We start from the raw sequence: 23,350 nt of genomic DNA on the forward strand, positions 1-23,350 counted from the left end.
TCCTTGTGTTCTAGCCAAACTCGTCATCCCTTAACCTTAACTTCTCGTTCATGACCTTTCAAATGACATATTCGATCTTGTGTACCTTTGCTTGACGTGATCTTGTGGGACGAATGATAGATTTAGTGAATATCGCCCTGGTCCTTGACTGAAGGACAGGAGCGATATTGTCTCCTTGCTCAAGTTGATCACTTTTTGACGTTTGATTTCTCGCATATCACCTTCTCAAGAACACTTTTGCCCTTGTGCAACCTTGTACGTCCTTGCCTTGGCGTGATTTTTGAAAGAACTGGCTAGTGTAGTGAATATCGCCCTGGTCCTTGCCTAAAGGACAGGAGCGATCCTTGTTGTCTTGGGCTCATCCTTGTTCCTATCAACCCTTAATTGCCTTCACAATGTAAAACAATGTCCTTTGATCCTTTGTGAATGTATGAAACGAGATTGACATTCAAAACTTGAACCCCCATAGAGATTTCGCTCTGGTCCCTGACTGAGGGACAGGAGCGAATTTGGGCATATCGTGTAAATCCTTCATCATATTGACTTGCAATTGTCTTTGAGGCGCAAAATGATGTTCTTTACTCCCTTTCGAACACTTGAAATGTGAGTGGCAACTTAAATTTGGACACATTTAAACATTTCGCTCTGGTCCCTTGGAGAGGGACAGGAGCGAACTTGGGCATTTCCATCACCTTTGCAGTCTTTGGTACTTCATTCTTCGTCGAGACACCTCAACGTCATTGCCACCTTGTACTTTGACTTGGAGTGATTTAAAACTTGGAGGAAAAGCCACATAACTAATATTTCGCCCTGGTCCCTGACTGAGGGACAGGAGCGAATTTACACTTGTAGGCTCAATCGTGCTTTGCTAACTTCCAAATTTATCTTCAACGGATTCGTTGTGCCCCCTTTCACTTATCCTTGGCATGGCATTCGTTTTATCTTGTTGCGAATTTGATCTAAGGAAGAAATCGCTCTGGTCCCTGACCGAGGGACAGGAGCGCCTAGGCAAATATGGGCCTCGCTTCGGTGTCTTGCAATCTTCAATTTGTCTTCAATGGGTTCGTTACACCTTCTTTGCTTTCCTGAAACCTAATCTTCACTTGATCTTTGCCCAAATTTTGCCCTATAAGGAATTTCGCTCTGGTCCCTGGGAGAGGGACGGGAGCTATCATCAAATTTCGCCCTGGTCCCTGGCTGAGGGACAGGAGCGATTTTGCTTCTAAGTCTAATTTTCCTTATGATGATATTTCCAAGTTATATTCAACTGACAGGATGTACTTCCTTGGTTCTCCTCAAATCGCGAAATTGTTGAAATCTTGCAAGGACAAGGCAATGTTGGATTTTAAGCTCCGGTCCTTCAGTGAGGGACAGGAGCGATTTTTGCTCCTGGCACATTTCCATGTTCGCAAAATTCTTCAAATTATATTCAACGGAAAGAACATGCCTCCCTTTATCTCTTCCAATCCGAAAATCATCTTGATCCTGCAAGGACAATAAAATTTTGAGAAACAAGCTCCGGTCCTTCAGTGAGGGACAGGAGCGATTTGTCTTCCACAGGCCAAAATATCACGATTTCAAGGGTTTAATCACTTGACAAGGTACAATTAAGCCATTTCCAATACTCGGGATCAATTATTAAAATTTTCAAAATTTGGTCAAAATCATTCAATTAGACAAAATTCCATAACTCATCATCAACACTTAGGCAAAAATTGGTTTCTGCATCAAAATTCCGACTGAACCTAGACCAACTCACTTAACCACCTGACGAATTCACCCTATTCAAAATTGCATCCTACGGGAGGAAGCTCAATAGGCTCTCAAGATTGACTGGATTCTGGCCTGAAAACACTAAAACGGGAGCCCTAAGGCCTGACCCTAGTCCAGACACCTGACACACTAAACCAAAACCCTAAAAAGCAGAGAAAGGCGAGCAAAAACAAGCAAAAAGAGGGGGTCCCCATTTTAATGGGGCGATGTGTGAAATGGTCACAACAGGTACACAAATGATTTTCATATCACTCATGCACATCAACACCATGAATAATGAGCATAGAGCAATTGAAGTTAAGCTTTCAATTGGGTTTTGACTAACTATACACTACAATTTACAATCAACAAATTACAAATGGTATGGACATATAGGCTTTACCATTAACCAACAATAAGATCTTCATTCAACTAATCAACCTCATATAAACAAATCTTAAACTTGTGAAGTAGAAACCATGCAACATGTTGAAACAACACACAAGAATCCACCATTTTTTCAGTGAAATCATATGTTTATTCCAATCATAGCTTTGGCAACAATTCCTTGCCTTCTCCACCTACTCTACTTCTACTTCTAATCTCTAACTATCCACTATTGACCTTTACAAATGAAAGGCCAAGCCTTTATATAGAAATCCCTATTACACTTCAAGGGCCAAGATTGATTTGAAATCAATAGCTGAGATTACATGATGTAACCCTAATTAGGGTTAGTTACAACTAACACCTTTTCGATCAATGAGACTATGAAAACATTTTGGACACATGTCTTGCATTGAATTCAAACAAATGAGAAATGAGGTTAGGTATATTGAATTTAGTGCCCTCCACATTTGTAGTTGTTAATGAATCAGGTTCATTAAACTTGGACAAATTGACTTGGAGTAACTTGATTGGTTGATGATGAATAGGTGCCTCCTTAGCATGCATATCTCTTGATACTCAACATTATCACCTTGCTTGACTGATTGTGATGGTTCATATTCCTAAAGTGCATCATCTTTCTAGCTTTGCTTAACTCTTCTAAACTATCATTCATCCTTGATCACATTTCACTTTTCCATATTGATATTGGAGAATTCACTTTCTTGTGATGCCATTTCCATCCTCAGCTTCGAGTGATGCCTTGCATTTCATTCTCAAGTTTGGGAATTTTGAACTAGTTCTCTCCTTCACGATCCTTATCTCACTTTCATCTTCATCATGTTATGAATTTGTCTTTCCTTGATTTAGTTCTTGAATTGTGGAATGCCCTTGATGTGATTGATTTCCTTGACGTAGTGCATGTCATCCTCATTTCCACATTGTCCTTGAAGATAAAATTAAGCCATGATAAAATAGACACAAATTATAAAGTATGAACAACGAGATAAGATATAACCTTAGAATATAGACCATTCACCTGCCATAATAGTAAAATACTATCTCTTTGTATAGAAGCCCCACCAAAATAAATTAGATATAACTTTAAAATTTTTTTTTATCTTGTTAATTTAAGTTGAAGGATCCTTGTGATGTGCTTATTGAAAATTTTATTTAAGAAATTATTTATCTATTTGTATATGCTGGTTGAATTTTGTATAAATACTATTTACATGACATGAAGTTACAGAATGTATTTATTAGAATATTTAATTGTTATTTTAGTTGTGTGTGTTTATTAATGCCAATGGTCATTCAGTTATATTTTTAGAGAGTTCTTTATTTGGTTATATTTTTGTGATAGAACTGGGAATTTCTATTTTTAGAGTCAGTTTAATGGTTAGTCCCAATTTGGACAATCGCCTTTTTAATTGTCTATAGAAGGCTTATTATTCGTTCAATAAAGCGTGCTGATTTTTGTTTCATGGTATTAGAGCAGGTGATGAGCCTTTTAAAATCTTTCGTGCCCTAGCTACTTGGAATTCATTTCCAAAATTTTTTTTCGAGTTTTTTTATGAAAAAAATCTTATAGAGATTTTCGAAGTGTTTTTGTGTTTGTAATTTTTGAGGGTTTTTAACCTGAAAATCGTGGGTCAGTTTTCCTCTGTTCGAGGTTTGTAGGTCATGTCAACTTTATGGGTTTAGGGTTTGTCAAAATTGTGGATTTTTTTTGGTGCAAGTTATGATTTTTTTCATGGCCACGTTTTTACTACTCTGCGTGTTCTTTTGTTTTGCATGCACGATTTCTAATGGAGCGATTTTTTTATTCACTGCGATTGTTCAACCCGTGACATTTTTTTTTGACGGACCATGTTGGTATTTGACATTATTTTCACCGTGTTTTCTATTCACGATTTGTCTACAAATCGTATTTTCCAAGGTGGCCACAACCATTTCTTCAATCTGTGATCCTTGTTTACTTTTATTTCCTTCTTTTTGGGAAAATCACGTCGTATTTGGGTCTGTTCACAAGGGTAGGGTTTCTAAAATTTCTGCGACCTAGGCTTTCTATTTGCTGCCGCAAATCCTAAGTTTTCTGTCCCCTCTCAAAAGTGTTTCAGTTAGTCTCTCTACCATGTGACCTCTTTTTTAAGATAATCAACGATTGTGTACCTATTTTTTTTTTTAAATTAGAAGATTTAGGCATTTGTGTGATTTTCTTTAAAAAATTGTAATTATTTGTAAGAGGGTTTTCCCATTTTTGAAGTTTTGTATTTTGAGCAGTTTGTCTTGGGATTCATGATAGATTGGTTTGACTGGTTTTGACCTAAAAATCAGATTTTTCGAAATTTGTGCCAGTTGTTGTTGAAGGTTTTTTGCTTGGTTTTTGACAAAAAATCAGGCTCTTTTAAAGCTTGAGTTTGTGTTCTTTTTCGTGCATAAGAAAATGGGAGGGATGGCATCATTGACAAACATCATGTTGGAAGGTAGTCAACGCTTCAATGACAAGAACTACAATATGTTCCAATTGTCCTCTCTTCCCCTCTTTCTATTTTATCTCTCCCTCTCTCCTGGATCACTCCCTCGTTTTATATCTCTCTACTTATTCTTTCTCTAATGTGTATAGACACTCCCTATTTCTCCTTCCCTATCTCTATCTCTATCTCTCTCGCTCTCTCTAAAGTATAAACCTTTCTCTCTATTACTTGTCTTTGTCACCTTTTTTTCTCTCTCTTGCCTTCCCCCCTCTCTCTCTCTCTGTAAGCACTAGATGCTTTTGATTTTTGAGTACTGGTGCCTTGACCAGATTGTTTTGGGTAAAGAATTTCATCCTACAACAGTGGGTGACGACTAGACCATTTGGTGAGCGTAATCGAGAAGTGGTTATGTTGCTGAAGTTATCAGTGAAAGAAGTGCCATTAGGCAAGAAAGCTAATGAGATTTGGGATCACTTGAAGAATCTCCATGAGAGAATCCAACCAGAGTTGAGCGTTCTTTTTGAAGAACATGTTTTCAATTATGATGGATGAGAAGATGTCACTACAGGAACATCTTATGGAGATCAAGGATATTCGTGACTAGTTGGAGGCTATTGGTCGCACGATGGAGGAAGAGGATATGGTCGTGATCACACTAAAGAGCCTGCCCAGATCTTACGAACACTTTATTGAACTCTCAACATTACCTCCACAAATGTTGACTTGAAGTTTGATGTGTTGTGCAATAAGCTAGGTGGGGACAATAGTTTGGTAGTAGCATTGACATGGCCATTGTGGAACAGGCGTTTATTACCAAGGACAAAGGCAAAGGCGAGTCCACTGAGCAGAAAGGACAACGCAAATCCGAGGAGAGATTCAAGAAGAGAATCACGTGTCACTATTGTGGTGGACCTGGACATATCCAGAGGTTCTGTAGAAAGAGGTTGGCCGATCAAAAGTCCAACTAGGGAGGGTCTCAAGAGCAGGAGTAGACTCATGTTGATGCAGGAGCATCCGGTGGTGTAATGGCAATCTTGCATCACCCAAAAATATTTCCTTTTTTTTCAGCTTTCTTTTAATGTTTTTGCATTTTTTGGACACCCATTTGGACGAATAAGAGATTCCAACATTCAGAATTGACAAGTTGCGTTTTCTAGCCGACTGTCAAAAATAGAAAGTTTTTATTTAAAGGCGGATGGAGCCCGAATTTTGTGGGAAGCTTGAGAATGGAAAAATAAGCACTTTGGTGAAAGAATCACGTTAAAATCATTTACGGTTTGAAAGTTATTCAAGTTTCAGTTTCTCGAAAAATTGAAAAAAATTCTTCCAAGTCAGATTTGAGGCATTAAACAGTTCCAAACGGCCCCGAAAATGGCGGGAACCAGCAAAGCATATTTTAAGTATATTCTTCACTCAAAGAGCTTTCTGACGGTTCAAACTGCATGTCAATTCGATTCTCGGATCAAAAGTTATGGTTGCTGAAATTTGGACAATTTTTCAGAAAGTTTCCAGTTTTCGAATCTGGCTAAAATTTCAAATTTCCAATTTCATGTCTTGGCATTTGTTCGCCAAATGGTAATTTCTAAATTGTAATTCTGGCTCCAAACGAAAGAGAAGCTATTTAGGACTCATTGGAGGAAACTTGTTTTAGTTTTTGGAGAGTGAGTTTTTAGGAGTTGAGTTTTGGAGTTGGATAATTCGCATTGTAAGGGTTTTCAGAAAACTCTGTAAGTTGTTTGTTGCAACCTGTAAGGATTATTCCCTCTTGAATGTAATTGCATGTATTGCGAATAGTTTTTAGTTAATAATAGTAAAAATCTTTTGTGTCTCTTTTGTTGTGTTTTTTTTGTGTCTCTGGTTCTGCCCTCATCAAGTGGTACCAAAGCGGGTTGTTCCCAAGCGTGTGGACAGATCGCTGAACGTGAGGCAGCTCGCACCAGGACTTGTGATTGTGGGCTCATGTTCAAGATGCTTCCAAGAGTGATGCGCGGTGGTAGAAATGTTGGTGGTAGAAATGTTGGTGCTAGAAATGTTGGTGGTAGAAATGTTCTGGCAAATGAGGGTTTGAGAGCCCTCCAGAGACAAATTGATACGTTGCAAGAAGAGCTAAGAAGAGGGTTTAATCCGAGGAGAGGAGAAAGTGACGATGAAGAAGAGGTTGAAGATACATCTGAAGAAGAAGCAGAAGAAGTGATAGATCAAAATCAAGTTCGGTTGTTAAGGGCCATTTCTCAGATTGGGAAGAGAACCAAAATTGAAGTCTCTAATTTTTCTGGAAATCTGAACCCAGAAGAGCTGATCAATTGCATAAATGAGCTGGAGGAGTCTTTTGAATATGAGGAGATAGAGGACCTAGATCGGGTCAAGTTTGCAAAAACGAAGCTGAAAGGTCATACAAATATCTGGTGGAAAGAGGTCCAGCTAGAAAGAAATTAGACAAAAAGGGAAAAATTACCAGATGGTATCAAATGGTTGAGAAGCTGAAAAAGCAATTCATTCCAATGGACTATGAGTTGGATTTGTTGAAGAAGCTGCAATGGTTGAAACAAGGTAGAAGTCTGTGAAGGAGTATACAAAAGAGTTTTACAAAATAATTATCAGAACAGGCCATGCAGAGGCTAGCAAGGAGAAAGTCGCCCGTTACCTTAATGGGTTACGACCAAGTATTCAAGAAGAGTTGAGCCTAGTCAGAATGACCAACATTGAGGATGCATATCAATTTGCATTGAAGGTGGAAGAGAAGCTAAATAAGAGGTTTGAAGGAAAGCAAAGAGGGAAAGGTCAAGGCAAAAGAGGTGATGGAAGATCCTTCGAGAATCTAAATGAGGATCATAAGCAAAATGATGATGTGGGTACCAGTCGAAATCAGAAGGGTGATAATTTCTATCGCTCCCGCGATCAAAACAATGGTTAATAGAGAGGAAGAGGAAGGCTTGGACAAGGATCCAGGAGAGGTGGTTTTCGAGGAACTTGTTTCCAGTGTGGTGAAGAAGGGCATAGAGCCTATGAATGTCCACAACACCATGGAAGGACAAAAAAGAGAAATGATGGCCATGCACGAGCTGCACATGCAGATGAAGAAACCCAGTCTGAACATTCTGATGATGTTGAAAGGGGAGAAGCCCTAGTGGCCAGGAGAACCCTAATAAATGGGAAGGAACCGGATTAGAGGAAGAGTTTGTTTTGTACCAGATGCAAATGTGAAGATAAGTGTTGTAATGTGATTATTGACAACGGAAGCACTGATAATCTGGTGTCTGAAGAGATGGTTAGAAAGTTGAAATTGAAGAGGGAAAGACATCTACATCCTTATCAGATAGCTTGGTTGCAGAATGACCACAAAGTTTTGGTGAACGAGTAGTGCCTGATAAAATTCAAGATTGGTTGTTACTATGATGAGGTACTTTGTGACATCATACCCGTGGATGCATGTCACATGTTGTTAGGGAGGCCATGGCAATTTGATAGGAGTGTTGTACATGATGGCCGTGCTAATACCTACACCCTAACAAAGGATGGAGTTCGCCATAAGCTGAAGCCCTTGAAGGAGGTAGAAGAAAAGGTATGTATATTGCTAGAATGTGTTTTGTTGGTGGAAGAGAATTTATGAAAGCCTCAAAACCTGAATGTATGAGTTATGCTTTAAGTCCTAGACTAAATAGAGAAGATTGCAAAGAGGTGCTTGTAAAAGTTTCAGGTTACTTGTTGAATGAGTTTCAGAACATTGTGTCTGATAATATGCTTGAGGGTTTACCATGTGGAAGAACTAACAGAGTTGTAGATGCCTTAAGTAGGAGGCAAATATTGTTGACCGAGATGCAGTCTGAGGTGGTTGGGTTCAATGAACTCAAGACATTGTATTTTGAGGATCCTGATTTTGTAGAGGCTTGGAAAGCATGTAAGGAGCTTGCTACATTTGATAGGACAAGATGGCTGGATTTTATGATCCATGATGGCGTGTTGTTCAAGGGAAGCTAGTTGTGTATTCCCAGGAGTTCAATGAGAGAGAACTTGATCAAGGAGAAGCACAATGGAGGGATGTCAGAACATTTTGGTTGAGATAAGACCATTGCCATTATCAGCGAGCATTACTATTGGCCTCAGTTATCACAGGATGTGAAGAAATTTGCGCAGAGTTGTAGAGTATGTTAGATGGCTAAAGGAGTAAGCCAGAATACAAGGTTATATTAGTCATTACCTGTACTAGAGAGGCCATGGGAGGATAAGATAAATTTGCAGTATAAGGTGAAGGCAAATAAAAAAAGGAGGTATAAGGAGTTTCAAATTGGTGATGAGGTGATGGTCCATTTGAGGAAAGAAAGGTTTCCAGTGGGGACGTACAATAAGCTAAAGATGAAGAAGTTTGGTCCCTGCAAGATTTGAAGAAGCATGATTCTAGAAATGCATATGAGTTAGAGTTGTTGGAAGGAATTAATATTTCCCCTATGTTCAACATTTCAGACTTAACAAAATATCATGAAGGTGGCACAGAGGAGGAGCCAACAATAGAACAGTACAAAATTCTTGCACCTACTTCAAAAAAGGAGGAGATTGAAGCAATTCTGGATAGGTGTGTGGGAAGGAGTACCAAGAACAGGCAGTATGAGGAGTATTTGGGGAATTGGAGGGGAAGACTTGTTGAAGATTCTTTGTGGCTGTCCAAGACATAGGTTGACCGTTTGGGTTTTCCTCAACCAGTTGAGACATGACAAGGTCACTTCTCAAACTACCTTGGGTGTCTGATGCAGGAGAGCATCCGGTGGTGTAAGGGCAATCCTACATCACCTAAAAATATCTCCTTTTTTTGTGAGTTTTCTTTTAATGTTTTTGCATTATGGATACTCATTTGGACAAATAAGAGATTCAACTTTCAGAATTGACAAGCTGCTTTTTCTAGCCAACTGCCAAAAATAGAAAGTTTTTATTTAAAGGCAGATGGAGCCTGAATTTTGCGAGAAGCTTGAGAATGGAAAAATAAGCACTTTGGCGAAAGAATCAGGTTAAAATCATTTGCGGTTTGAAAGTTATTCAAGTTTCAGTTTCCCAAAAAACCGAAAAAATTCTTCCAAGTCAGATTTGAGGCATTAAACGGCCCCGAAAATGGCGGGAATTGGCAAAGCGTTTTTTTAGCATATTCTTCACTCAGAGAGCTTTCCGATGGTTCAAACGGTGCGTCAATCCAATTCCCGGATCAAAAGTTATGGCTGCCGGGAAGTTGGACAATTTTTAGGAAAGTTTTTAGTTTTCGAATCTGGCTAAATTTTTAAATTTCCAATTTCATGTTTTGGCATTTGTTCGCCAAATGGTAATTTCTAAATTGTAATTTTGGCTCGAAATGAAAGAGAAGCTATTTAGGACTCATTGGAGGAAACTTGTTTTAGTTTTTGGAGAGTGAGTTTTTGGGAGTTGAGTTTTTGAGTTAGATAATTTACATTGTAAGGGTTTCCAGAAAACTCTGTAAGCTGTGTGTTGCAGCTTGTGAGGATTATTCCCTCTTGAATGTAATTGCATGTATTGCAGATAGTTTTCAGTTAATAATAGTAAAAATCTTGTCTCTTTTGTTGTGTTTTTTTTCTGTCTCTAGTTCTGCCTTCATCACATGTTGCAGAGCATTTTGAAGAGGAGTCCGCCTTCTATGCTTTTTGATAAGCAGATTTTGTCATCGGTTGGGTAGTTGGTAGAATGACCATTAAGGGAGGGTATTAGAATATTTAATTGTTATTTTTAGCTCTATGTGTTTATTAATGGTCATTCAATTATGTTTTTAGAGTTAGTTATATTTTTAGAGAGTTCTTTATTTGGTTGTTATATTTTTGTGATAGAATTGGGAGTTTCTATTTTTAGAGTTAGTTTAAGGGTTAGTCTCAATTTGGACAACCACCTTTATTTTGTTAAAGTGTCATTGATGTCAATATCTTGGATATCAATGTCTTTGCTTTGTTCGATCTATTGTATTGTTTATGAGCTGGTTTTGATGACCATTTCTGACTTTGTCGACTTGTCTCAGTGTCACGACTTGTTTCAGTGCCATGTCAGCCTTAGTGCGATCTTCTTTCTGCTTATTGTGGCCACTACGTGTTTTTGTCTGATTGAAATCCGTTACCTTGGTTGCTGAAGGAGTCAGTTCTCTTAGAATCGTATTTGGTTGTTTCTACTGCCACGTCTTCAGTTGGGTTCAAATCGATTGTTCTGAAGTTCAAACAAGTGGCGTTTTTTATGACTTTTTTTTGCTGATCTCTTATCTTGCAGTCTGTAGCTTATTGTACACTTGCTATTGAGGAATTTTATCATTACTGGAGTTTCAGTAGTCTTGTTAAACCATTTTTGGGCAGAAAGATGAGTTACGTCTTTGATTCTTCTGAGTGCATCTGTCTTCTGGGAGTTTGTTATGTTCAGTTATGTTCAGAAAACGTCTTCTACAGATATGATGTGCAGTCTATGCTACGTGGTGATTGTGGAGTTTTGGTTTCTCTGCCATTCCAACTATCTTGTATGTTTTTCTTGGAAGGGACGTTTTTTTTCAGAAATTCTTTTTGATAGACAGAGAATATATTTTGGACAAATTCTATTTTTCAGGTGAAATGGTTGTCAAATTGATTGTTGACACATGTTAATTCTTTGTATGCATGCAAAATGTATTTGTAAGGTATTCTCAATATCGTTTTTGATGTTGAAGTTTTTAAAAAAAAAAATATATGCTGAAGCGTAAAAAAGGTGAGAATGATTCATTTGTTATTAGTCTTATTAAGGACACAGTTTTGGTTTGTGATGACTTGGTTTTTTCAGGCAATGATATGTGATTTTGATAAAAAAAAACTCGAACTGTTAGAATGGTTGAAGCATATGGGTTGTGGAGTTTTTCTGGAATAGAAGTGTGTCATATTTTGGAGTCCTGCGTATATAGGTGTGATGGCTCAGTTCATGTAAGACACATCTGACAACTAAAGCAGACGTTTGGTTGTGTTAACAACACTCAGAATTTCAATAAGAAGTTTAATCATAAAGTCCAGTGAATCAGAATAAAATTAATAGGTTATATGCTGATGTGCTAGCAGTGTTTTAAAAGGTTGAGAAAGATCTAAAGTGCTGATATAGAGTTCGTGTAGTAGTAATTGTGGCACACAGTGTGACATGAAAGATAAAATATCAAGTGTTGTGTTCTATCAAGGGTCTGATTTCAGGATGATGAGTATGTGATTATTGAAGTCCTTTGAGGAGATCTTACTGTTAATCTAAGTCTGTCAATGATGGTTGTTGTCTTTTGAGCATAACAGTGAGAATTCACAGCTGTGTTTGAGCTGAATTTATTCTCAATGTTTAATTATTCTGTAAGAACAGGTTGGTGCCTTTGTAAAGAGTCAGAAGTTGGTGCTTCTTGAGGTTGGAGCCTCAGATAGTCAGAGTTGGAGCTCTGTTGTGTAACTGGGTTGTTGCCTATTCATTTACTGATTAGTGAACTGTGGTTTTTTACTTGAAAGGGTTTTCAACGTGATAAAATTTTGTGTCCTTGTTTCTCTGTTTATCTTGTTCTCAGTTTTGTGAGCTCAAAAGTTTTTAAATTTTAAAATACGGATTAACCCCCTCCCCCTCTCAGTATTTTCTGTTTGTCTTTCATATTTTGCCTATAAAAGGCATGCTATTCGTTCAATAAAGCGTGCTGATTTTTGTTTCAGTGTTTGCAACAGTTTTACAGCAAAAAATGTTGCCTACCTTTGACTCAAATGCACCACGTTTTGACTCCCCACAAGTTTGCAAGTAGTTGCATCTTCTATGCACATGTTACCAAGCTCCCGATTTTAGTCGTCCCCGAAAAGATCATGTGGGTGTGTTATTCATAAAATATTCACCATTTCACAGGTTTCGTAGTTTGGTGGGAGATTGATTAAGGTTTCAAACGCAATTTAGATGTGAAGAAATTGTTGAAAATCACAATGACCAGTTTTTAAAAAGACATTTTTTTGGAGGGAAAAATTGTCCACGGGACCAATTAAAAAAAATGGGTATAATCATGATTTTTTTGAGATTTTTGCTTCTACGGAATTGCAACAACTAATTACTACTGGTTTCAACAATATAAATAATTATTTTTGGCTGCTAGCCATTACACCATAAAAATTGGTTGTAATAAAAAGAACTATTATTCAATAGAGAAAGCAACTATAAATTATTAGCAGCCACGTTGACAAATTCAGTCCACATGCTACATGGGCTATGGGAAGTTTGTTGTCAAGTCTATTGTTTCCTCCTTCGTTGATGTGCGATGAAATCTGTTTTCTCAATATAATGGTAGAATATTATTAGTAAATACAGTGTAATATTTATTTTATTGTATTTAACCTAAAAACTTAATTAAATAGTACTTATTTTTATTCAATCATATACAATGGAAATATTAAAAAGGTTGGGATTGAAATTTTAAATGGATTGTTGTATTAACAAAGGAGAGAAATACTCTTTATAGAAGCAATTACAAAAGATCTTTTCATAACGGAAATGATTGAGAACTGAAGACGAAATAGAAAGATTCTAAATACTAACTAATTGACTTACAATATAGAAAGGTACTAAAGGCTAATTAAAACGATTTAAATGACCATTATAAGCTAAATATTACAATATTACTTTTATACCCTCTCTTAATGGCCATTCTACTAACTACCATGTAGAAGACTTTTCATGATCTATCGGTCTTTTGGCCACGGTGCATAGAAATCTGACCTCTTATCTGAATGCTCTGCAACAAGAGCTTGCTGTTGAGAGTCTCCCTAGTTGGATTTTTGATCAGCTAACCACTTTTTGTAGAACTTCTTCATATGACCAAGTTTACCACAATGGTTACACTCCCCTGCTACCCATAGACACAAAAAACAAGATAAAACAACTTCTCAAATACCTTTAATCTTTGATGATAAAAAATCAGAAAACAAATCGAAAGCCACAATTTGTTTTTTAAAAAGATCGTGAAAAGAATTTGAATACCCACAATTTTTTGGAAAATTGCTCTAAACCTTCACAATTTTGACAAAAATTGTGAAAAAACATCAGGTCAACCACCCTCCACTGCTTTGGAGAAAAACATCAACACCCACGATTTTGTAAAATGAAATCATGCAGAAAGTCTGTACTTTTGCAGAAACGTTCGCTCTAGAAACCCTAGGCACAACCTCAAAACATTGGAAAAAACTCATACCCATGATTTTGATGAAAAAATCGAGCAAAAACACAGCTTAAATCTGGCATGTCTGGAAACCTTTTAGCCCCAATTTTAAACTTGGCAAATTTTGAAATTTTGTGTCAAACTCCTTAAGTTGATAACCATCATGGCCAAATACTGTCTTAGGGAAAAGTTATCTGACAAACATTGACTTGAGAAAAGGTTACAATTGAATCTTCATTTGATGGATCAGGAGGTCTATTTGGCAAATTTACAAGGATTGCGTATCGTGCTTGATTGAAGACATTTTAGCACTGACTAAAGGATCAGAAGTGAAGAATTCTTAAAATTGTTTTAACATTCTAATGGAGAAGTTTGTAATGTCCCCTTCTTTAATTAATTAGGAAGTAGGGACATTTATCTATTGATTAGCAATTTTAAGAGATATATTTCCTTAATGTTACTGCTATTATCTTGCAAATGATAGAGAATTGATAAACAATGGTAATATCATTCAAAGAACAATATATGAATTTATGCTAAATCTGATATGATCCCTTTTAAGTAAGCAAAAGATGATATTTTGATCGGGAACTTTGTATAGAGATAACCGCTCCTTTTGATATATGGATTTGGAGTTTAAGCAAGAAGTCTCTGAAAACTCTGATAACCTTCTTTCCACCATGGTGTAGAATGAATTACCGTTTCAGATTGACACCTAAAAGTGTGCAATCGATATTCACTATTGTTTTGCTATCTTTAATAATATGAATACACCCATGCGATCCTGAACACAGTGATCGGTTTTTGTCCCTGATAGACTGAAGTATCCCAACTGAAATTTTGCACAATCTGATATGCTTTTCTGAATTTGATTTCTTTGACCAGTGGTTGGAATTTTTGATTTTTGATATGTTTTTTTGAGGTTTTATGCTTTTTATGTGTTTTTGCTTGAATTTTGACAATAAAGAATTGAGAATAATTGCAATACAAGAAAGAAACAATTGACTGAAATAAATTTCAGAACTTTGATTTTATTGCAGCAAATTAGAAATTCAAGAGAATGATTATTTAAGACAACTAGAGCCAAAATTGGCCTACTAGGTGTCCAACCCCTTGCTGAATGAGCTTATTTTGATGCTGGGGATGGTGCACAAAGCAATACAGGAGTCTCCAAGCAATGCAAATTGCTCCAAGGTGTTTTATTCTCCTAGAATATAATTCTAAAAAACAAATTAAGGAAGAAATAGCAGATCAGATGCTTATTTCAAATTCTTGCTAGGAGAAATCTCCAAAGTTGACCTCTTTTCCCCATTAGAATGCTGATGTAGCCTAGATTTGCTAAGATTTTCCTGAAAGAACCACTGATCTGTCTTTATTTGCTGCTAACAATGAATTTACCAATAAATTTCTGAATCAAAACCCTCTAAATTCTTTTATTGACTTCCCAGGCTAGGTAGGAATGGTACAGCCAGCCTAGAGATGGTACGGCCATCTTCAAAAGCAATCAATTTCTGAAAATTGTTCTTCAATCTGCTCCAATCTGCTGTAGATCACTTCTTTCTGCTGTAGATATGATTTTCCCTCCAGATCTTGGCCCCAAAATGACCTGAAAGAGGAGTCCTTCAATGCAAAAGTAAATGGGTTTTCGTCCACACACTGATTAAGGGTGAGAGTTTTCGTTCTCAACCTGAAACTCCAATTAAGCTTGCTGTTGTAGAGTTCTCCAAGGAAGAATATGTCAAAGATCGAATGAATAATGAATGCCAAAGTTGCATGTACAATCCTCTTTTGTCTCTTTAAACCCCACACCCAACTTAGGGCTCCAAGATGCTAGATTCTAAATGGAATATTCCTCCACTTAGGCGTCCAACTTATGGGTCCAATTTGTCATGAGTGGGGCCAATTTAATATTAAAGTTTATTTCCCATTTGTCTAGGGAAGGGCGCCCAAGGGTTCAACTTATAATTCATCATTAACTTTTATTAATACCCCCTTTAATAAAGCTACTTTATAAGTTTTCTAATTATAGAAAAAGTAAGTTTATAATGAATTATTATAAAGTCTATGTAATTTAAGCTTACCAAGGCCAAAAAGTGACTAAGTATAGACTCCTCTTGGTAAACCAATCATCTCCTATCCTGTGAATTTGCCTGCGGAGATGGCTAATAGACAAATTTGTGCACCTGAGTGGCAACTAATGAAGTGGGGACATTACATAGAGATTCAAATGCTTGCGACAGTTGGGGGGGGGGGGCTATCTTTGATTTGGAAACGATTTATATTTACGCTCGGTAATTTGCCTTCGGCATTTGCTCTTTCAAGACCGGTCTAAATTGGATTAGTAAAACAAAATATAAATTCCACGCCCCTTCCCAAAATGTATTGGATGATCATTATATATGTTGAGCTGGGGACCCAATAGACACATCCCTTGTCACTTCAAATTGTTTGACTCTTCCTTCCAATAATCGTGCCTTTCCATTATGAAACTAATCGCACATCTTAATCATTTATTTGGCTCGCTCATACTAATTGAATTATTAATCATAAGTTCCATATTAAATATATCGGTCTCCCATTGATGACTGGATATTGATTATGTACAGTGCACGGACATAGACTTCTGTAGCAATGAAGATTCTTGTGATGGAGTCCACCAATGCTTTCCTTGCTAATAACTATTGACATGCTGTACTCCAAGTCCTCGTTTGGTTGTGGATATCACAAAGTTATATTTTAAGATGCTTCACTCTATTGATAAGTAACTTGTTTGACTACAATATCATCCTTGATCTATATATGTTGGACGAGGAGGTAAATTGATTTATTATTTTCTTCCACCAAGGTGGTGTCAAACAAATGTAATCTCATGAAATATGTGCAAAATGTGAACATAGACAAGGTGAAGGAAATGATTCAAGGCAGCATATTGGTCTCCAAATACAAGTTATAAAATCCCTCTAGTTATCGATAACAAGTGATAATGTTATATTGCATTTTGTATCTTCATCAACTATTTCGCTAAGTTAACAAGTTGCTCAAAATACTGACAAAGTAAATAATGAATGAAGCAATTCGGTGTTTTGCCCAAGACTCACAAGTTACCGATATTTGCAAAGTTTCTAAAATACCGATTGAAGCATATCATTTGGTCTTTTGCATGGTTTCTTAAGTGACTCAAGTCACCGACTAAATATGCATGGACAGTTGTTAAAATTGACACATCAATGATTTTATCTAATTTTTGAAGTGATCCAAGTTGCTGATAAGATAAAGGAGTGAAAGATAAATGGAGGCTTAATAATAAATATCGGCAAGTTGTGGTGTTTTCAAAAGTCACCGATGAAGTTATAGACCGGGTGTAAGGAATCATTAAAGCCTTCCAAGTTGTTATCGGTAAGTTGTTTCTGTTCACAAAAACACCGATATATGCATTCATAAGGGGAGTTAGTTATTATAACTAACACGATGTTGTATTAATCTCCACATCAAATGTTATCGTTCTTCTTATGTTGGTTCTTTATTATTGACATAACACCCAAGATGTTTGGCAGAAAATCTCAAAGGAATGTGGCCTCATTGACTGCCACGCTGCAAAATATATGCAAACGGATTTGTTGAAATGTCTTTGAAAACCTTCAAGCAAATGAAGTTTGTAGGCTTATAACTGAATTCCACAACCTTTGCTCGCATCCTTCTTGCCCGTACCAAAATGGGAGTTTTGGAACAATGAATAGATTTTCATCAAAGCATCACGTGAACTGTTTGACACAGTGCCTCAAAGAGATATCGTCTCAAGGAGTGAAATGAAATGGTTGCCGAATGTACAAAAAACATATTTCGCAAGGAAGCTCACAAAATTTATGAATTGATGAAACACCCTTGAACACATTCTCATATTGTAAGCTTTTCTGCATTCTGGTTAGTGGATGAAAGTCTATGCATTCTCTGATGGTGTTGCATATATGTTGACCAATAGGCATCCATGGTTGACCTTCATACTCGTGGTGGTTGTCTTTAAGACACGCGGCGCCATGCAGAAATGTGGTGATTGTGTGGATGTGTTTTCTTCAGGCCTGTACATCATATATGAAATGTCTTTGAACCTCTTGTAGACGTGCATGTAAAACATGGAATCATAGACATGGATTTTGAATCGTTTGACAGAATGGATGCCATCTCATGGCTCACAATAATTGCATGGGTTTCAATGATTGCAGGATATACACGAAATGTATTTGTTGATAATGGTTTGTAAATCTTTAAACAAATGCGAATGTGCAGATACATAGATGAGTTCATTGGAGTTTTGAGAGAATGTACAGATACCCATCAAAGCATTTTTACCAGTATAACTGATTAACAAGTATTCAAAATGTGAAAGTGTAAACAAGGCACAAAAGCTGTCTGACAGAATACCTCTAGAAAAGATGCCATCTCGTCAGGTGGTTATGATCACAAGATGTGCACAAAGTGGATTTGCTAAAATAGCTGGAGAAGCTCTCTAGCAAATGCAGTTTACAGAAGCAAATCCAAATTCCACAACATATGCCAACTTTCCCCCTACACACGAGAAAATAAGAACTCTGGAACACAGTATGAACATCCATTGAAGCATGATGGAAATGCTTGAAACACAATCAGAAATGCTCTATTAGATATGCATTCGAGATGTGAAATAATAGACAATGCATTTGATTGTTTGACAAAATGTCTCAAAGATATGCCACCTCATCGCACAATAATTGCAGGTTACGAATAAAATGGATTTGTTGAAAGCTTTAGAAACTTTCAAAGAGAAGCATGTCAAAGTTACAGTATGGAAGGAAGATTTTGTCAGATACTATAGTTGGAAATGCTCTGGTAGAAATGTCTACAAAATATGGAGGTGTAGACAAAGTGCCTGATTTGTGTTGACCAAATGCCTCAAAAGTTGGTAGAACGTCTCAAAGAAGTTCCATGATTATAAAATGTGAATGACAATGGATGTGTTGACAAGGCAATAGAAACTTTCAAACAAATGCAAGCATAGGTGTAAGCACATGCTCACAAACTGTCTGACAGATCCCTTCAAAGAATGTGGTCTTGTAGAATACCACGACCACAGGTTATGCACAAAATAAACTTGGATGTTTGGAACAACTAGAACAACTATTTCAATTGTTGGGAACATTCGGAATGTTTCAAAGAAGTATGGAGGTGAGTTAGTGTAGAAGGTAAATGGCATACATATCAATGACAAGCTCATTGTAGAAGATGAATAAAATTGTAATGAGAGCTTTGAGAGAACACTTCTTAGCAAAGTGGAATGCATGAACACAATTAGTGACATCATCAAGGAGAGGTTTCAATACACCATTTTTCGAGAATTCCACAGAGACCGAATGGTCACGATATAAAGAGAATTATTTGTGTCATTTAGAATACTCTCACAAATTTTCATAAAGATGCAGTTGGAGTAGATTTCGTCAAGGACAAATTTGGTCATGATTACAAAAGGACACATTACCACTTCAACAAGGACAAGATATATAATGCTTGGTTCTGAGAGATCACAATCAAGATAGGCAGTAATCAATGTCAAGAACGTCTGCAGAAAGTATTACAGATGGAGTAGATGGAGCTGGAAAATTACCTCAGCAAGATCAACAATTTGGTCTCTCTTCAAAGTTAGGTGTTGATTGTTATTATTTTTGTAAAATTGACTTACATGTCACTCATGTAACCATACGTAAGAGTTTGAATTTGATTTTTGTAAAAGTTAGGTAAATCCTAACTTGCCTTCAAAAGGGTAGTTATTCTAAGTGATGATTTAGTTAGTTTTCCTAAGTTAGATGTCCCAAGTGGTTACCAAAAGTGGTTGTTCTAAGTGGTTACAGATTAGTTATTTTGTGAGACCTATAAATACAAGGCTTCCGCATTGTAAAAGGGAGATTCTTACAGAGGCAAAATGCTGGAGAACTTTTGGTTTTCACACTTTGTGCCTAAGGGCTTTTGAACTTGTGTATTTTCAAGAGAATAATAAATAATGCATTTAATTCGTATGTCTTAAATGTGTTTCTCAGTTATTAGTATCAATTTCTTGTATGTTAAATTGATAATCCTTTTGTGTACTTGTGCAACCTATTAATCTTCAGCTCAAATGATATACGTAAATGATGAAACACAATCATACCCTGGCATCTTGATTTGAATGCGATAAGATAACCTATTTCCTCATATGTTGAGATTCGTTATCCTTCTTTTGTCATTGCATATCAAACATATTTTGTGCTAACCCCCCTTGTAATTGTTCCCCCTTGTAATTGTTGTCATTCATGAAATCCTATCTGGTATTTGTATGTATATCATTAGGTTTCTGCTATTCATCTTGTTTTAGTTTAGTTTTCTCTCCTTTTTGTACTTTAAGGTTAAAAGTACACAAAAATCCCAAATACCCCCATCATACAAGGGAGCTGCCCCTCTCAAACACAGAGGAAGATTGTTGGAACGTTTGTCACTGATCTTCGGGAGAATAGGGTCAGTTTTAGAGAAATAACCGAAGTGACAAATCTGTTTACCAACAAATCCCTAGTCGTAGAAGACATGCAGTAGAAGAAATTGTGCAAAAACGAAAGATAAAGTTGTGCAGAAATGGATCTTGGATTGGTTTGCAGAAAAAAATCCTCAAAATTCTTCTGGAAAAAGAAATCGTGAACCAGAAAATCACAATTTTTATCAAAAAATCGTTCAAAAACTTTGCCGGTAAAAATCTTAAATCTCCAATAGAAAAAATCACATATTTTATTCTATAAAAAAGCCTGCCAAAAAGCCCACGATTTTTGTTTTTACAAAGATTGATATTTTTTTTATAGAAATTTTCTCGAAATTTCTTGGTAAATGGACCACGTTTTGCTAAAAATAGAACATATGAAATAAGAATTGATTGTTGTATTAACAAAGGAGAGGAATACTTCTTATATAAGCAATTATAGAAGATCTTTCCATAACGGAAATGATCGAGAACTAAAGACATAATAGAAAGATTCTAAATACTAACTAACTGACTTACAGAATAGAAAGTTACTAAAAACTAACTAAAATGACTTAAATGACCATTATAAGCTTAATATTACAATATTACTTTAATAGGGATATGGTATGAAAACGGAGCACAAAATAGTCATTACTATAGGAAAATGGTTATAATATGGGATGAAATGGGATATCAATGAACCTCATCACTTAGCATATTTTTGTAGCATTTTGGAGGGGATTCTTACATTTGCTCTTCAATGGAACTAGTGGTCCCCCTGCTTGTTTTTGTACTCTCGTCAAGTGCATAATCAGATATAGTTTCAGCTTAATCAGCCTCTTGAGGCTCAACGTCATCCTCACTCATGTTGTGAAAACTCATAATGGCACTGCAATAAATTCATAGCATGCATAATGCAAGGGATTAAGAGACAAGAATTTTCTTTTTGTTTTTCTTTCTTTAGGTCACCGAAAGTGCAGAAGCAGAGCATACACAAATATGAATCATTGTTCTTACCTTTGTCCAAAAAAGGATTTCACTTTTGTTTTTATTAATTCGGATTGCACAAAGTGTAGAAGTAGTGGTTACACAAAAAATTGAATATCTAACAAATAAAATATTGCTGTTATAAAAAATTTAAAATCTGATTATTATTGTGATGTCCCTAAAATTTGAAAGAAATTAACCAACACCCCTCATACATCTCCTATAGAATCTTAAGGGGAACAAAAAAGATTAAATGTTTTGCCAAATAAGACAAACTACATCAGCCACACTAGAAGGCAAAAGACACTAGAAGACAAAAGATACTAGAAGATGGAAGAATAAAAAGGGATCAGGTAATTTAGAGAAGTGCTTGGGAGAAAATCGCACACAGAAAAAAGTACTTATTTTATATTTAGTAAACACTAACTAAATTTAAGTTATGAAAGTTCAAAAGTCTAATGAAGGGTTGTGTACCTTGAGCAAGACAAGGTATATAATCAAGATAGAACATAGATGAATGAAGTAAGAATTGGGAAATAAGACACGTGTCAGATTAGAAATAGAATGAGAATATAAATAATTTGATTATAAAAAGGCACAAGTATATACAGCAGAAATAAATTAATGTAGAATATAGATTGAGAGCAGCAATAAATATATTTCAGAAATTAAGTTATTGCAGCCCTTTGAATTAATCTATTGATTTCATCAAGAAACATAGGATGAGTAATTATTCACCTAATTTCCATCAGCAATCATGTTTGGAATCAATGTAAAATGTTTTATAGGAAGATGCAGCAGTACCAATCTTCCCTCAAGTATGCCACCCTGAGATTGATGGATTGAAGGTCTTGCCATACTTGTGGGCTAAGGGGTTGAATGACTTGGATGCTCATTCCATGCCCTTGGGCTTGGTTGAGGAAGACAGTCTCCCAGCTTCCTATCGAGCTTTTCCATTGGATTCCTAATATGTTTGACTGTGGGAACAAGCTATGATATAGATATGAATGATTTTAGGATACTTTGGTTTTAACAAAGATTATTTGTATACGATCATAGATTCTTGATATTAATGCTTTGATGTTAATTAATATTGTTTATAAGACCTCAATTAGGATTTTCTCTAAATTGGCATTACGATAATTTAATTTTATAATAGAATTCTAGTTGTAAATAAATTGCATTTGTTGAATAGTTACTTTTGGGCAAGATCAGGTCTATCCCAAAAGGGGACATTACAATTATTCTTTTGTAAAATTAAAATATTGAATTTAAATTGAAATCTGCAACAATGTATATTGTAAACCTCTTAGTTAATCACTAAATTTGTCAACTAAAATTAGTAATGATTAATTAGTTACTAAACTGAAAAATGAAAAATAAAATAAAATAAAAACAAGTCATGAAGGGAGCCTATCTTGAGGCTTGAATGATGCTTTGAATCCTTTGATTCAATGGTGGATTGGTTTCAATCTTCCTGTTGCTCTTCTTTTCACTATTTCTCAATCCTAATTCCTTAACTTGCTATTTATTTCACTCTTATAACTTGCTATTGCGACTGTCAGCTTTGTTGTTGAAACTTTGCTGTGAGTTGGAATGAGGCTTAGATGCCTATATACAAATCTTTTGTGAGTGTTTAGGGTTTGGGTGTGACAGCTTGTGGTACCATTTCAATTTTTTTAAATTTTTTTATTTTTATGTTTTTCAGCTTTCCATTACAGGGGATGCCTGGGCATCTCTGGGATGTTTGGGAAACTCCTAGGAGTCCCTTGGTTGTCTCGGGGATGTCCCAGAGTCCCTAAAAGACCCCCCAAAATGTGACATCTTGGAAACATCCCCTCTAGAGGGGGATGTCTTAGAAATGTTCCCAAAACTTAGGCGGTGGTGGTAGGATGTTCTTGTCCTTTGGACGTACAAATTTTAGGGGGATCCATCCCCATGGAACACTGGAAAATCCAAATAAAATTCATATATGAATCTTTTATTACAAATTTAATATGTTAATTGAATAGCAATGGAGCATGCCATTAATTAATTTTTCTCAAAAATCATTTTTACTGCTTGAAGTGTTAAATC

General features: G+C 36.2%; 1 protein-coding gene across 1 annotated transcript in view; it reads left to right on the forward strand.

Moving 5' to 3' along the window:
• The window catches only part of LOC131068951 (nardilysin-like), a 250,475-nt gene that overhangs the window by 19,423 nt on the left and 207,702 nt on the right, over positions 1-23,350 (forward strand). The gene's annotated exons all lie outside the window — the stretch shown is intronic.

Source organism: Cryptomeria japonica, chromosome 7, assembly GCF_030272615.1.
Source record: "Cryptomeria japonica chromosome 7, Sugi_1.0, whole genome shotgun sequence".
In the NCBI taxonomy this organism is placed as follows: domain Eukaryota; kingdom Viridiplantae; phylum Streptophyta; class Pinopsida; order Cupressales; family Cupressaceae; genus Cryptomeria; species Cryptomeria japonica.